The sequence below is a fragment of the Setaria italica genome, chromosome V, assembly GCF_000263155.2.
Source record: "Setaria italica strain Yugu1 chromosome V, Setaria_italica_v2.0, whole genome shotgun sequence".
NCBI lineage: Eukaryota > Viridiplantae > Streptophyta > Magnoliopsida > Poales > Poaceae > Setaria > Setaria italica.
In genome coordinates, this window is record NC_028454.1 from 18,324,805 (window position 1) to 18,338,260 (window position 13,456).

At 44.6% G+C, this 13,456-nt stretch overlaps 1 long non-coding RNA gene across 1 annotated transcript; it reads right to left on the reverse strand.

Annotated features, from left to right (window-relative positions):
* Nucleotides 1-1,052: 1,052 nt before the first annotated feature.
* Nucleotides 1,053-2,546, reverse strand: LOC105914480. Its single transcript, XR_001164088.3, has 4 exons — nt 2,388-2,546; nt 2,230-2,301; nt 1,812-1,886; nt 1,053-1,062 (listed from the first exon to the last, which is right to left on the reverse strand). It is a non-coding gene; the product is annotated as an uncharacterized LOC105914480 (long non-coding RNA).
* Between the last annotated feature and the right edge of the window lie 10,910 nt (nt 2,547-13,456).

A 13,456-nucleotide genomic window follows, 5' to 3' on the forward strand; every position in this document is an offset into this window, starting at 1 on the left:
TCAGAACATTTATATCAAACATTAAAGATAATGGTAATTAACAATCCAATATAGCAGCAATATTTAAATGTTGCCAACATACACATAATTAATTAATGCAATGTTTTCATAAACATATAATGAAATATTACGAAACAAAGGTACAAATTATATAGTAGAGAAAGGAAGCATTCATAATCAAAGAGCACTAATAATTAGCCAGCACGGGATTACCTGCTTCACCCACAGGGCTACTACAACTTTCATCCCAAATGTCCCCCATGTCATCAAAAGTATCATCATCGTTGCGTAATGCGGCGTTTATATCTAAAAAAGTTTTAGAGTTAGAAATTCCTGAAATCATAGCCATATCATATGATTATTAAGCACAGGTTACCTCCTTCACACAGAGGGTTGATACAACTCTGATCACATAAACCTTCCATCTCACCACATGGAGCCTCATCATTGATTAAACCAATATCTCCATCTTTAAAAGATCATAAAAATAAAGCACCTTCTAAAACATTCATGTTTTCCAAAACAACAAAAGTGTATAGGCGCACCTGATTCATTTTTCCCCACATGAAGTCTGTATTTATTTTCTCCCAAATCTCCCCTATGGAGCCAGATTTCATCTGCCTCCATGTGTACAGTGTCATCTACGTAAACTCCAGAGTGTCAATATTTTATCATGACAAATAAGGATGCAAGAGTGGAGATAAACGAAAAACACAATAGTACCTTGATGATGGTTTGGAATGTGCTGAATGGCACCCTGTTCAGTTTTTCTCCTCATACGCCTCTCACGGATTGTACGATTATATTCGATCCTCTTCTCATAACACATTGTTGCAACCAGGAATCTCTTGCGCTCTCTATCACGTTCCTTAGGATCTACAAGATGTGGGGTTTGCGTACCTTCATCATATTGGAATGACACAATGAGTAACAATAGTACATCACGAACCAAATGTCCAATTGTATCCTCACCTTGGATTGTTGTGTTGGTGAGATCTGTAAAAGGTTTCCTATCCCGCATTGACCCGGATGGTTCCATAAAAATGATAGTCCCTGCACAAACTTCAGAAGAGGCAAAATACCCTTTCACTCTTCTGCCACAAAATTTGCAATTGTTTTCACGATCGAGAAGTCCATATAACATACACTAAGAAGGGGAATTATTGATTAACTGATAATATGTCATATCTAATAAATGAAGATCCATGGTTCACTCAGCTATAAGTAAGAATAAATGCAGATGAAGATCAATCCAAACCTATAATTACTCTTTAAAGTGTATGTTATATCAAGATACACTTAAGTAGCTATTTACTATAGTTGCATCAAGATACACCAGTTCGAGTTCGACTACGCGTCGGATTCGACTTCGCCTCGGACTACTCCAACGTTCCGCTCAGGGGTCGGACACTCCCGACCCTAGGACTCGGGGTCGGGCGAGGCGAAGCTTCACTCGGGGTCGGGCGAGGCGGAGTTCCACCCTCAAGGGGTCGGGCGCATCCGACCCCGGGACCAAGGGGTCGGGCGCATCCGACCCCGGGACCAAGGGTCGGCCGAGACCAAGGGTCGGGCGTATACTCAGAATTGGACCATAGCAGCTGCATTTTCAGAATTTTTGGTTTCTGAACTATATCTACACACATCAATAGTGGCAATTGATTTACACACTAAGCACTAAGTAGGCAATACAAAATCGATTGTCAGACCAAGACAAGTGGGATCAAACAAAGAGCAGTGCTGAGAGTGAAAGGATATTCAGTCTTGTAAGGTCCAGCTACTCATTTATGTAAAGCAAGAATCAAACTTCTTACATGAGATGATCAAGAACAGGCTGAGTTTCCCCTCATGCTCCTAGCTTGTACCAAAAACAGTTGCTCTTCTGAAGCCTGCACATGACAAATCAGTACCAATTAAAGGATAATAAAACCATCAATTTATATCAGTTGCTCCTTTGAAAGTAGCAAAAAAAATGACTTGTAGTTGTAACTCAAATGATCATGAAGCCTTTTCTTGACAGGAAGGCAAGGCAGAATCGAAATTAATAACACAAGATTATTGATTAAAATCAAAAAAACTCTTGTGTGAGCACCTTGTCTGCAAGCGTTTAATGCAGCGTGTGCTTTAGGGCTGATGAACAACTAGCTACTATATTGATCTTAGTGAAGTTAAACTATAGAATGATATGATCAAATGAAACATTCTCGATGTGAGAAAAGGAATTACTCATACCCAAACTGGTGCCCAAAAGATCTGCTAACCGGAGTCATCAAGCGGCTCTCATCTAATATATGTGTACAACCTCTGCATTTGAACACAAGGCAAATGAATTCACATGTTCTGGATGGAAGAGGAGAATGGCCTCACCTTGATTGGCCTACAGGATTTACCAGGACATGCGGCGACAGGGAGACGACGTGCGGGCGGCAACTGGGAGTTGCTGCAAACAAAACATGAACGTCACACAAAGTTCAGATGCACGACAATCAAAGAAACTAATAAGTACCGTGATCAGACCCGACGAACTGAAGAAGTACAAAAGGCCTTTGGCGTGCTGTGGAGATCCGGCCGGCGACTCAGGGAGGGGCGGAGTCGCTTGCGGCGATGCGGCGACTCAGGATGGGGCCGCGGCTTCTAGCGGTGCGGAGGTGAGGAAAGGGAGGGGCGGTGGATGGCGACGGGCGACGGAGGGAGTGGCTGCACCGGCTGCGGCTTCTGGCGGCGCGGAGGCGAGGAAAGGGAGGGGCGGCGGTGGATGGCGACGGCAGGATGGCGACGGGCGACGGAGGAAGTGTTGGCGGCAGCAGCGGCTTCTGGCGGCACATAGGTGAGGAAAGGGAGGGGCGGGATGGCGATGGGCGACTGAGGGAGAGTTGTGGCGGTGGCGGATGGATCCGCGACTTCAGGCGTGTGCGTGTGCGATGGCGGCAACGAGTTTGTTATGGAGGCTGATAGAAAAAGGAAGGGAAGGAACCAGGATGGAGTACAATTCTTTTTCCAACCAGGCCTAGCAAATCTGGCGCATGCATGCAAGTAGCTAGCGGATTTTTTTAATCTTTCTTTTCTTTTAACATGCCCACAAAATCTCGCGCATGCATGCAAGGAGTTGATTTTTTAATCTTTCCTTTCTTTTAACATGTCCACAAAATCTCGCGCATATGCAAGGAGCTAGCTGATTTTTTAATCTTTCCTTTCTTTTAACATGCCCACAAAAATTGTAAAAAAAGATATTGACAAATCTGGCGCATGCATGCAAGGAGCTAGCTGATTTTTTAACCTTTCCTTTCTTTTAAACTATCCACAAAATCTCGCGCATGCATATAGGGAGTTGATTTTTTAATCTTTCCTTTCTTTTAACATGCCCACAAAATCTTCTCTCTTGACGGATGCGCCCGACCCCTTGAGGGTGGAACTCCCCCTCGCCGATGCGCCCGACCCCTTGAGGGTGGAACTCAGCCTCGTCCGACCCCGAGTGAAGCTCCGCCTCGCCCGACCCTGAGTCCTGGGGTCGGGAGTGTCCGACCCCTGAGCGGAACGTTGGAGTAGTCCGAGGCTATTTTTTCAAAAAACCCCTAACATTTCATGATATCAACCCGCAGTCCAATTCCGAGTATACGCCCAACCCTTGGTCCCGGGGTCGGATGCGCCCGACCCCTTGGTCCCGGGGTCGGATGCGCTCGACCCCTTGAGGGTGGAACTCCGCCTCGCCCGACCCTGAGTGATTTGGGATGCGATTCTGCTGGAACCAATATTACCATTCAGGCTAGGTTTCGGGGGGAAAATATTAGTACATGTAGATTTAGATTTGTCGGGTTAGGAATCATAGTGCCTTATTTGGGTTATGCTGTCTCAGGATGTACGTGCAGCTTGATTAAAACAGCTGGTCCGATTTGGAGTACATGTTTAGGGCATTGGATCTACAAGCATTGGAGTACATATCAATAAATCATCACACGCAACATTTCTTCTGCAGTCCAGAGCAAGCATCTTTTAGAGAGATCTTGGACCAAACAGAAGTGAAATGCATCTTCCTCAAACATGTTACTGCCATTGAATCACCAAACATGTTATATACACAATGGAGGGTTGAAACACATCAAGCTGAGTACTTAACGCAGTCATGAAATTTTTATATTGCAAAACATTGGATTCAATGGGATAATAAAAATATAAAACATGTATAAATATTAAATAAGTATATCATCCAAGATTGGATTCAGAAGGACAATAATCATGTAGAACATATACGAATACAGGTCATCCAAATGTCCCCCATCTATCTTATTTCTTTGCCTGTGATGCGCCAAAGGAAATGTTTTACAATACCTGGTAGTCTTGTCCTCCAGGCATTCGCTTCGTGCGCTAGAAGATCGATGAAGAAGTTGTGCCGCATTGTTATAGCATCCTGTAAGTAAGATAAGTGCTTACTTCAAGTTAAGCTCGGATTTATCGTATATTGTAAAATTACAAAGGAACGTACAACAAAGCATATTTACTCACTTTTTTGATGTGCACGTTTCGAGGACTATCCCACCATGCCATGTACTGTAGAATAAGCCATCCATCTGAAAATCTGTGGTACGATGAATCGTCAGCTATATAAATATACGAACATATCTTTTAAGAAATAAAGGATATTGACACTCTAAAATGCCGGTGTGTCAGAGCTGATCTTACCCATCAGTATCTTCCACAATTCCCTTCACGCGTTCAAATTCCCATTTGTGAACATCCTCCCATGAATCAGGTTTAAGTTGTCTAAATGCGTTCATAAATTTTAGGCAAAATCCTACGATCTGTATCGCATAATGTTTATATGGCACATCCATGGCATATTTTGGAATGGGTTTAGTGTCAATCACAATAAGTTTCTTCCGCTTAATATCGAGTACATAAAGCAGGTAGGTATTGACATGCTTCCATGGCAAGAGAAACTGCAAAGCACTCAGTATTAGGACCACAAAGGATATGTAATGAACAAATAATGGCATGAAAAGAACTTACATATCTGCAACCTAGTATGTCATATTTTACTATTTCCCATCCACCAATCACATCACCCAACTCTTTACCACTGTGATGTTTACGATAATTTTCATGATGTGTTAACTCCAACATTTTCTGAAGCAAAATGATATATAGCCATGATCAGTATCACCTATCAATTTTATGTATAACTAATAAATATAAATAGATAATGAATGCAGTATATTCCACAGTTATGATTGTAATTATAAACAAGCTAACTTACACAGAATCGCAGATCCACATGATGCTTTGCAACCTTGTTGTTTTACCTTATCATCCCTTTAGCCTCTCGGTATGCAAGAAATCAGACACCTAAGTTGAAAAATGGTTCAGGCATGGGTGAACCTCGTTTCAACAACACCTTGAGATCACCGAGTTTATACACACTCCTATAGGGCAAATCACTCCTTATCCAAACCATACTGCAAATCAATATATAAGGACAATGCATAAGAATTCATAATAAATTGCAATACTATTAGTGGTAAATGAAAGTGACGAAGTACTGAGCTTACTCCAATTCCGCAGGATCCTTGATTGTCAAAATGTAATCACAAAAAATCTCAGCTAACTCATCTCGCTTCAAGGGCCAGTCCTTGTAGTATAGAAGAACATCTTGCTTATCTGAGTCTATCTCTGTATCGATTTTCTTTGGTTTAAGTGCATTTTCATGGCTGTTTGTGGATTTCCTCTTTTGTTTGATCTGCTGAAACTCGTTAGGTTCTATTATTTCTGCAAAGTCACTTGGGCTTCCGATGTTTTCATCCTCATTGCGTAGTAATGGTTTACCTAACCGTTCATTAAATATAGTTGATAGTAATGTAGCTGCCATTTTAGTCCTAAATTTTACCATACTCTCCTGTACATTAGTAGTAACACAGTTTATTCAAAAAATATGCTAGTAAAAAATATTCACTAATTACTTGTGTTAAAGTTATACATAATGTACCTGATCCACGGTAGCGCACAGATGATCCCCAGTCCAATACTTTATAAAGGCAACCATGAATAACCCACATGAGACACTACAGAATCATTATTATATAGAAAAATATAAGATATATACATATGAGATTGTAGAATTGATATTTTAAATTAGTGTGCAATATCATACATACCCATCAAACTGTATTCTGTCAACCATGACCTCCACAACATCCCAGATGTCAACATTGACGTCCGGCCAAGCGTGATCTTTAAGGCCAGTGCATTGCAATGTGTATTCCATCTGCATCCTAAATCCCTTCAACTGTTTGTACATGTCCTGGTTAATTAGTATGTGCAGTTTGCAAAAAAAATAGAAATATCTGAGATGGCAAAAACTCACAGTATTTTCGAGGTCCCTACGCCCAAACAGTGTTCCATAAGAATCTAACACATGTATCTTACGCCTTCGCGCATTCACTACAGCAAGATACTAGTGTGTATCTTTTATATTTATTGGTAAGAACAACTATCAAGTATTAAAAAATGTAATGTCAGTCAAGGAACGTATATTGGATAAATGAAGTATATATCGTAATGTTGAAAATAGTAGTTACCATATCGTGTTGCATGTACGATAATACCCTTTCAGCCAACCGTGGAACCTGTGAATGCCCACGGGAGGGATAGTGATCCTCCATGTCCTCCATGTTCCGTTTTTCTTCACCATCCCCCTTCATTAACACAGTCATACTTGTATTTTCTAGGTAGCACGTACCACTTGGCCTATTTATCATATTATCTTGAGTCCGCAATAGGTGGATGTACGCATTTATGACCTGCAAAAAATAAACCATGAATAATTTCTCAATATAAAAAAAGATTTTTGTTCCCATAAATTTGTACTTGGGGTTATTACCTCGTCATACAGGTATGCGTTTCGACAAAATAAGCACTCCATGTGATTCCTATTCACCAGGACATCATCGATGAGCACAAGCTCTTCCCTACCTGGTTCAGCTGAGATCTTTTTAGCAGCTTCAATAAAGGCATGATCATTGACAGTACATTCGTACCCTGAAAATAATCATAAAATTTGAGGATAATTATCATTGCACATGATAAATGTTGTGAAAATATATCAAATGAGCAACCTGATATATGAATGAAACATAAACTACCTTCCGGAATCTTGAAAGCATCTTCTGACTCGTTGGTTTCGTCAGTGATCAACACCTGCTGTGACATATCAACATCTTTGAGTTTGTCAGGTGTCAAACCCTCTTGGTATTTATTGGCATCCAAGTAATCTGTCTTGGGAGTAGTTTCCTCTAGTTCCAGCAATATATCCATACTATAGACACCATCGTCACCAGTGGGCGTCAGCTCCATGGATGGCTGCTCCAAGGATGACTATTGATGGAAAAAGGAGGTAACATATAAACTCATTAAATTAGTACCGGTTCTGCAATATGATTCAGTGAGCGTTAAGCTTGTGTGTAGCTTACCTCGGAACCGTCTGTCATGGATGGATGCCAAGATTCATTGAGCTGCAACGCCGTCGCTCGCTTAATTATTGGCAGCCCCTTCTAGTCGTCTTCTGAAAGGTGAGATTTTATTCAACTTTGAGTCTCATGTGTCATCTCCTGTTACAGGTCCTGGCACAATTATTTCATTGAATACATAATGATGGCGCCTGCTAATTTTTTTTCCCAGGAACACAAGTGCTGCAGCCTTGTTTTGCTGAGCTGACAGCTGAGTAGTGCGGAGGGCAAGTTCTTTCTGTGAATACATATGATCTAATTATAACGAACATGATTAACAGATTAATTAATATAACACATGCCATATCCGACAACCTCTTGGTATAATCATGTCTAGTTAGGCCTAATCATGATCTAATCTACGTGAACATGATTAACAGAGGGTAACGAGAACTCACACTTGAGCTGCAACGCCGCCGCTCGGACAACACCCTCCAACCTTCCGGTGCAGTTCGCGACCGAGCGTTCAGCTTCACAACAGATCGGCGTCGGTCTAGTAACAAGGTCAGGGAGTAGGTGATGAGAAAGCTTCAAGAGAATTGCATGCATCCGTACCGATGGTCAACAATTACCCAGCGAGGAGGTCAGCGAAGGCGCAGGGCGGGCAACGGCGGCACGGGGCAAGCGACGGATTTGCTTCGGGCGTGTGCGTGTGCGATGGCGGCAACGAGTTTGTTATGGCGGCTGATAGAAAAAGGAAGGGAAGGAACCAGGATGGAGTACAATTCTTTTTCCAACCAGGCCTAGCAAATATGGCGCATGCATATATGCAAGTAGCTAGCGGATTTTTTTAATCTTTCCTTTCTTTTAACATGCCCACAAAATCTCGCGCATGCATGCAAGGAGTTGATTTTTTAATCTTTCCTTTCTTTTAACATGTCCACAAAATCTCGCGCATGTGCAAGGAGCTAGCTGATTTTTTAATCTTTCCTTTCTTTTAAACTGTCCACAAAATCTTGCGCATGCATATAGGGTGAACTCCGCCTCGCCCGACCCCGAGTAAAGCTCCGCCTCACCCGACCCTGAGTCCTGGGGTCGGGAGTGTCCGACCCCTGAGCGGAACGTTGGAGTAGTCCGAGGCTATTTTTCAAAAAAAAACCCTAACATTTCGTGATATCAACCCGCAGTCCAATTCCGAGTATACGCCCGACCCTTGGTCCCGGGGTCGGATGCGCCCGACCCCTTGGTCCCAGGGTAGGATGCGCCCGACCCCTTGAGGGTGGAACTCCGCCTCGCCCGACCCCGAGTGATTTGGGATGCGATTCTGCTGGAACCAATCTTACCATTCAGGCTAGGTTTCGGGGGGAAAATATTAGTACATGTGGATTTAGATTTGCCGGGTTAGGAATCATAGTGCCTTATTTGGGTTATGTTGTCTCAGGATGTACGTGCAGCTTGATTAAAACAGCTGGTCCGATTTGGAGTACATGTTTAGGGCATTGGATCTACAAGCATTGGAGTACATATCAATAAATCATCACCCACAACATTTCTTCTGCAGTCCAGAGCAAGCATCTTTTAGAGAGATCTTGGACCAAACAGAAGTGAAATGCATCTTCCCTAAACATGTTACTGCCATTGAATCACCAAACATGTTATATACACAATGGAGGGTTTAAACACATCAAGCTGAGTACTTAACGCATTCATGAAAATATGGTAACAATAAACACATCAAGCTGAGTACTTAGCTGCCATTGAATCACCAAACATGTTATATGGTCACTGTCTAAAAAGTTCATATAAGGAAAATCCTCGAAAAATATGATTCAGTATGTCGCGAACATCCAAACTTTGAAACACAACACAGAGTTGCTGAGCATCCTAGCATTACTATTTGTTGATGATATCTAATGTAAGGGCACGTGCCGTCTTTGTAATTTGTTTCCGTTCAGCGCGTATCCGCTTGGATAGGTCTGCAGCACAAAAATCAGAGATCAAAACTATATAACTTTAGTGAAACGAAGTTATTGAGCACAAAAAGATGTTACCTTTCGCATTGTACGCATCAGAACATATGGGAGAAAAAATAATTTGACTATAATCTGTAGTAGTCACTCTACCTAACAGGCAAGGGAAAAGTGAATTAAAAACTTAAACAGACAAGGGGATACATGAATTTAAAGAATTAATGGTTAAATATATTGTTAATTTTATTAACAAAACTGAGTGCTCATTGATAATGTCATACCTTGCATCGTAGATATCTTGACATGGAGGGCAGCTAATGTCTTGAATTGATAAGCCGCGCGGCGCCACTCCCATATGTGGCGTTGAAGGTGTGGGTCGTTCACGTGGATTATGATGAAGTTTTTCCTACAAGTAACAACATTAATTCCGATCGACCCATGGCATGGCAGATAATTTCATATGTACATAAATACACATACCTTTGATTCATGATTACCACGTGCCTGTTAGGCCGCCTCCGGAAGTCACCCCTATCTTGGATCTCAGACGCATATACAACCACGCCTATGACATCTTCAACAACAAAAAAAATATATGCTTTGCATTTTAGTGTGAAACCAAGGACATCATATTTTGTTAAATGAAAGTGTGTATAAATTGATGAGTCACCTGCAAAAGTATCTACTGGCTGACGGTATACATCCTCGAATTTCCTAAAGGCACGAGGACACTCTGAAATCCAGATGGGCCTCTATGGAGTCTTGACTACAGTATCCGGTAAAAGGACGACAGCATAGTATTCACACAGACGGTACATATTGGGAATGAGATCCACATAAGTTGGCGTAAAATACACTCCCAAAAAGTCATATGTTTCACCTTCAATGAGCACACTGTTGAACATCATATGATGGTCGCCGCATGCAACTGCCTCCATCTTGGTGCCCTGCACAAACATTGTAGCCAACATACATCAGTAGTTTGCAATGAAACCACAATGCATCCGCCTAATTACACATGCATATAAAAAAACGAAGTAGGCGGATGATTGAAGCACCTGCTCATCAACCAATATTACGCGCAAATACTCCTGTCCTCCATACTCTCGTATGTTTCCTTTCCAGAAAACCATGGCGCTCACATCCCATCTCCAGAAGATGTGTTGCAGCTCCACCTCATGAAACTCAACCCACCTATAATTCCGAAATTTTATACATATATAATGCAAGGGTGCATCATAGCGTACGAGATAAAAACTGAAGTCATCATTCAAATGAAATCTGTACCGCTTTAGAAAATTACGAGTATCATACCTGTTCGTTGTCAGTGCGGGCAAGGATATCAGCGGTGCAGGCAAGGTTACCCTCTTCCTTGAGAGCGACATGTAGGAGGAACCCATAGCTGGATAACTACAAGTTGAACATTTGTACTGCAGTGAGTCTTATTCGTTAGGAGAGATGAAGGAACAATGATATAGGAGCTTATCACTTCGGTGTACTGTTCCATAGTTACTGCTTCAGGAGAATTGCATGCGTCCGTACCGATGGTCAACAATTACCCAGCGAGGAGGTCAGCGAAGGCGCAAGGCGGGCAACGACGGCACGGGGCAAGCGACGGGTTTGCTTCGGGCGTGTGCATGTGCGATGGCGGCAACGAGTTTGTTATGGCAGCTGATAGAAAAAGGAAGGGAAGGAACCAGGATGGAGTACAATTCTTTCCTTTCTTTTAACATGCCCACAAAATCTCGCGCATGCATGCAAGGAGTTGATTTTTTAATCTTTCCTTTCTTTTAACATGTCCAATAAATCTCGCGCATGTGCAAGGAGCTAGCTGATTTTTTAATCTTTCCTTTCTTTTAACATGCCCACAAAATTTGTAAAAAAGGATATGGACAAATCTGGCACATGCATGCAAGGAGCTAGCTGATTTTTTAACCTTTCCTTTCTTTTAAACTGTCCACAAAATCTCGCGCATGCATATAGGGAGTTGATTTTTTAATCTTTCCTTTCTTTTAACATGCCCACAAAATCTTCTCTCTTGACGGATGCGCTCGACCCCTTGAGGGTGGAACTCCGCCTCGCCCGACCCTTGGTCCCGGGGTCGGATGTGCCCGACCCCTTGAGGGTGGAACTCCGCCTCACCGATGAGCCCGACCCCTTGAGGGTGGAACTCCACCTCGTCCGACCCCGAGTGAAGCTCCGCCTCACCCGACCCTGAGTCCTGGGGTCGGGAGTGTCCGACCCCTGAGCGGAAAGTTGGAGTAGTCCGAGGCTATTTTTCAAAAAAAAACCTAACATTTCGTGATATCAACCCTCGCCGCTTGAATTAATAATGCAAAACTGTTATTGTTTTATTGATGCTCTATGTATTCTATATAAATATTTTACAGCCCGTAGCATGACACATTTGAAAAGAAATTGCTTTTCTCACTTGGAGAATGACACATTTGATCATATCATCTGCTGTACACTATATTGATCATCTTTGTTTTCTATATCTTGAGTTAGAAGAGGCCATTCTCGACGGGCGGGAGCCTCCTCCTGGAAGTGGAGGAGGAGGAGACGTTCAAAGTCAACCAGTTCGAGTTTGACTACACGTCGGATTCGACTTCGCCTCGGACTACTCCAACGTTCCGCTCAGGGGTCGGACACTCCCGACCCCAGGACTCAGGGTCGGGCGAGGCGGAGCTTCACTCGGGGTCGGGCGAGGCCGAGCTTCACTCAGGGTCGGGCGAGGCGGAGTTCCACCCTCAAGGGGTCGGGCGCATCGGACCCCGGGACCAAGGGTCGGGCGAGGCGGAGTTCCACCCTCAATGGGCCGGGCGCATCCGACCCCGGGACCAAGGGGTCGGGCGAGGCGGAGTTCCACCCTCAAGCGGTCGGGCGCATCCGACCCCGGGAAGTTTAAGGGATAGATCCATGATTGTTAAAAGATGTCAATTACAGAAATAGCATGAAGTTAAACTAAACATGAAATCCATGAGGTAACAGATATATGTACCCCACGGGACCTCTCCTACTGGAACACGGGACTCTACAAGTGTCCGGTTATTCTCCAGTATCCTTCCAGCATTGATAAGCTTCAAGTCATTGACAGTTTTTAGAGCTATATCCTTATCTGTTAGCAGAAATGAAAAGAACAAATTACATTCAACATTTAACAAAGCAAGTAAGAACAGCAGGCATGGATTGAAGCACCATGGAAGAATCGTCGTAGGCTGCAGTATTGGAAGTCTGGAACATCAAAATCTAATGAACATGTAGAGCATTAAAGCAAAAGGGAAAAACCAAGATATAAGCGACCTGCAAGTTGAAATCCTGCTTAAAAAAGAGAGAGCTGGCGGCGCGGCTTCCGCCGGAGGGAAGGGCGGTTGCGGTTCGCGGCGCGGCGGTGGCGCAGGGATGGGCGGCGACGGCTGGCTGCGCAGGAGGGTCGGCGGCGGCCTGCGCCGCAGGGAGGTGCGGCGGCGACGGGGCGGCGCAGGGAGGGGATTTTTACGCAGGGAGGGAGAGTTGGCGGCGCGGCATCCGACGCCAGGAGGGGCGAATTGACTCGCGGCGCGGCGGCGTTGACGCAGGCAGGGAGAGTTGGGGGCGCGGATGCGGCGCAGGGTGGGACGACGACGGATAGCAGCGCAGGGAGGGGTTGCGGCGGCGGTGGCTGGCGAAGCGGCGGCGGCGGCTGGCGAAGCGGCGGCGGCGGCTGGCGAAGCGGCGGCGGCGGCTGGTGAAGCGGCGGCGGCGCAACGTGGGACGGCGACGGCTAGCGGCAGCAGGGAGGGGCGCGGCGGCTGACGACGCAGGGAGAAGGACGAAGGGAGGGAGATCTAGCGGCATCGCGGAGGTGAGGAAAGGGAGGGGCGACGGTGGATGGCGACGACATGATAGCGACGGGCGACGGAGGAAGTGTTGGCGGCGGCAGCGGCTTCTGGCGCGACGGGCGACGGAGGAAGTGTTGGCGGCGGCGGCGGCAGCTTCTGGCGCGAACGGTGATGGAGGGAGTGGCGGCGGCTTCTAGCGGCACGGAGGCGAGGAAAGGGAGGGGTGGGATGG